General features: G+C 57.8%; 1 protein-coding gene across 3 annotated transcripts in view; it reads right to left on the bottom strand.

Moving 5' to 3' along the window:
• SLC45A3 (solute carrier family 45 member 3) overlaps positions 1-2480 on the bottom strand; it is a 24323-nt gene extending 21843 nt beyond the window's left edge. For 2 of the 3 annotated variants that reach the window (XM_033519899.1, XM_015650884.2), the window contains exons 1-2: positions 2424-2480; positions 1864-1958 (exon numbers count right to left, since the gene is read on the bottom strand). The gene's annotated coding sequence lies outside the window, so the exon portion shown is untranslated. Of the gene's footprint in view, positions 1-1863; positions 2169-2423 lie in introns of those variants that run through there. The other variant, XM_033519900.1, reaches the window with a different exon arrangement.
• Between the last annotated feature and the right edge of the window lie 1446 nt (positions 2481-3926).

Below are 3926 nucleotides of genomic sequence, written 5' to 3'. Positions count from 1 at the left end.
CCCCAAGTCCATCCAGTAACGCCCCAAATCCATCCAGAAATCCCCCAAATCCATCCAGAACCGCCCCAAATCCATCCAGAACCGCCCCAAATCCATCCAGAAACGCCCCAAGTCCATCCAGAAACGCCCCAAATTTCACCCAGCGGGTCCAGCTTTGCTTTGATGTTGCCTCAGCCAGGACGAGGGGGCAGCAAGACATTCAAGATCACCTAAAGCAGCCCCTCCTGGGGGATGAACACGAACCCAGAGCTCCTCAGCCACCCCCACCGTGCCAAAAGCACTGAAATGAGTAAATCAGAGGAGGAAAACCGACCCTGAGCACAGCACTGAGGTGATTATTTTAAATTATTTCGAGGAGTCTGCTCTCCCAACGCCACCAGAGCCCGGCCACCACCCTGAGCTCCGAGCTGAAGCTTTGGCTGGAGAGAAAAGAGATGGAAGTCAGGGAGAAAAAAAAACCCAAATCAGCCTTTCTCCCCTCCCCAGCACTGCCACTTGAGTGCTGCAGCGAAATAAACAGTTTGGGGGAAAGGTTACCAAGAGTTTATGCTAAACATCATTTCCGAGGGACTCTGGAGGAGATGAAGCTGAGCCAGGGTTGTGTTTTTAAACTCAGGGATCAGCCCAGTGATTCCAGCCTCTCCCACCGTGGATGCAGCATGGAGATGAACAAAAATCTGATTAAAACCGGTTTTAGCTCCCTCAAAACGCTGGTGGGGTTTGTCTGGAGGTGCCTACAACAGCTTTACTCCGGGGATTATGAGTGGTGAAACTCACGGTGCTGGTTCTGCACGTTCCAGCAGCCTCCTGATGCTGGGGGACACCTGGAGCCTCCTCTGGGACCTCGTGGAGAGGACACAGCACCCACACAAGTCCCCGTTCGTAGGGGAACATCCCCAAAGCAGCCACAGCAAGGAGAACTCCCCTAAATCCCAAAATCGCTTTATACCCCGAAATACAGGGATTTAAATCCCCTGTAAAGCCCTCATTTAATTTGCTGTTAATTCTGGAGATTCCTGTTATCCATATCAAATTTCTAATCCTTTTTTTTTTTCTCTCCCCCAATCCCAAATCCCATAATCCAAGCGCTCTTGGCTTCCACGGAGCTCGGTGGCAACAAAATCCAGAGTTTTAGGCACAGCCTGGAATCCCAGCACCACTCCCCACGAGAGGAAACAGCTCTGGGTGATGCCAGAAAATCCAGGTAGCATCACATATTTAAAAACAAAACAAAACAAAAAAGACAAAACGAAAATTGCAGGTGGGGCGAATAACAGAAAAGGTTTTGAGGTTGGTACATGTTTTTCAGGAGTGTCTGCATGACTTCAGTGCCCAGGTCATTTGGGTACTTTTGAAGCTCTTACTCATGTTCTATTTCTATAAGTTTGGAGATATTCTCATGCTAAACACGTAAAGGTTTCTCTCCTGAGCCACATCCAGAGCAGAAATGCCAAAAAATGGGATTTGGAGCTTTTCTCTGTGACAAAAGCAGGTCCAGGTGAGCAGCAGGAGAGCTGTTCCTGATGTGTTTCCCTTGCAGTTTTGTGTTTGTTTGAAGGGTAAAAATGGAAATGGAGCATCTTGCCAGGTCTGGCCATCTCCAGCGTAAGATTAATAAGTTTATTTTATTGCTCTTCCCTTCCTCCTAAAGCTGTCATCGGCGGGAAGACAAATGAGTCTGGTAGTTTATGTTTATCATAAACAACTACAGAGTTCTACCAGCGAAATCTCGAGTCCTGCCGAAGCCAGGAATCCCTGGAATTATCCCCATTTAGGGGCGGCTCTTGAGGCACCAAACCCAAACAGAACCTACAGCCAGGTAAAGAAAACTTCCCTTTCCTTGCGTCCTAAGGATTCACTGACCTGCAATCCTTCAGGATTTCTGGGGGTCCATCCCGCTCCCCAAACTCTCCGCTCGTTCGGGAGGCTCCGGAGCAGCGCGGTCACCGCGGGTGTCCCTGCGAGAACGGGAGCTTTGGGAAATTTGGGAAGAGCTCCGGGTTCTGTCCTGGGGAGCTCGGGGAGGGCAGGACCCCCTCCCACAGCCCCACCTGCGCCCTCTCCGCTTCCCGACATGCGGGCTTTCGCTTTATTTTTGGTTTATTTTTGTTGTTTCCCCGCGGCAGCTCCAGCATCAGACCCGGAGCGCCTCCTCCTCCTCCTCCTCCTCCTCCGGGCAGCGCCTCCGTCCCGGCCGGAGCCGGCGGGCAGCGCTCGGTGCCGCCTGCGCCTGGGACCCCCTAAAGCCCCCCCGATGTCCCCGGAACCCCCCGGGGAAGGCGGCAGCAGCCGCATCCCGGCACGACCGGCGGGGCAGCCGCAGCCCCGCCCAAGCATCGCCCCCGGCCCGGTGCCGGCTCCCGGTGCTCGGTGCCGGTTCCCGGGGCCCGGTGCCGGTTCCCGGTGCCCGTGCCCGGCCGTACCTGTGCGGCAGCCGGGGCTGAGCCCGGCCCGCGCCTCCGCCGCTGTTTAAAAGGGCAGGTTGTGCCGGCAGGGAGCATGCGCTGCCGCGGGCGGAGCCCCCCCGGCCGCCCCTCCCGCCCCGCCGGGCTCCGCCGGCCGAGCATCCCCGGTACCGGCGGGGACAGGAACACCCGGCCCGCGATCCTGGCTGGGAGAGCATCCCCGGTACCGGCGGGTACAGCGGCACCGGGCCCGCGATCCTGGCTGGGAGAGCATCCCCGGTACCGGCGGGGACAGGAACACCCGGCCCGCGATCCTGGCTGGGAGAGCATCCCCGGTCCCGCACCCCGATCCCCGGTCCCCGCGGGGAGAACAGCTCCATCTCCGCACTCCCGATCCTCGCCGGGAGAACAGCCCCGGTCCCGCATTCCCGATCCCGAAACCCCGATCTCCGCAGGGACAGGGACACCGGCCCCGCATTCCCGGTCCCCGCATCCCCGCTTGGAGAACAGCCCCGGTTCCGCGTTCCCGATCCCGCAGGGAAAACAGCTCCGGTCCCCAGCCCCATCCCCGCAATCCCGATCCCGCAGAGAAAACAGCTCCGGTCCCCAGCCCCATCCCCGCAATCCCGATCCCGAAATCCCGATCCCCGCAGGGATAGTGGCCCCGGTCCCGCGCTCCCGGTCCCCGCATCCCCGCCGGGAGAAAAGCCCCATCCCCGCAATCCCCATCCCGCCGGGAAAACAGCTCCGGTCCCCCAGCCCCATCCCGCAATCCCGATCCCTCAGTCCCGATCCCTCAATCCCGATCCCTCAATCCTGATCCCTCAATCCCGATCCCACAATCCTGATCCCACAATCCTGATCCCACAATCCTGATCCCACAATCCCGATCCCTCAATCCTGATCCCTCAATCCCGATCCCTCAATCCTGATCCCTCAATCCCGATCCCTCAATCCCGATCCCTCAATCCCGATCCCTCAATCCCGATCCCTCAATCCTGATCCCTCAATCCCGATCCCTCAATCCCGATCCCTCAGTCCCGATCCCTCAATCCTGATCCCACAATCCTGATCCCACAATCCTGATCCCTCAGTCCCGATCCCACAATCCTGATCCCTCAATCCCGATCCCTCAATCCCGATCCCTCAGTCCCGATCCCTCAATCCTGATCCCTCAATCCCGATCCCTCAGTCCCGATCCCACAATCCCGATCCCTCAATCCTGATCCCTCAGTCCCGATCCCTCAATCCCGATCCCTCAATCCCGATCCCGCATCCCTGAGGCCAAACCCCTCCGGCACAGCAGCCCCATCCCCGCATCCTCAGCCCCCGCAGCTCCACTCCCGAGCCCCCAGCACTGCCATCAGCCCCATCAGCCGCTCCCAAATACCCCCAAATACCCCCAAATATCCCCAAATATCCCCAAATATCCCCAAATATCCGGCCTTTCTTTTTCTTTAAAAAAAAAAAATCCCCCTTTTCTCTCATCCCTTTCTCTTTCCCCGTTTCCGCCCGAGCAGG

Source organism: Parus major, chromosome 26 (assembly GCF_001522545.3).
Source record: "Parus major isolate Abel chromosome 26, Parus_major1.1, whole genome shotgun sequence".
NCBI classification, from domain to species: domain Eukaryota; kingdom Metazoa; phylum Chordata; class Aves; order Passeriformes; family Paridae; genus Parus; species Parus major.
Note: the sequence above shows the minus strand (reverse complement) of the source record. Positions and strands in the feature narration are given on the sequence as shown.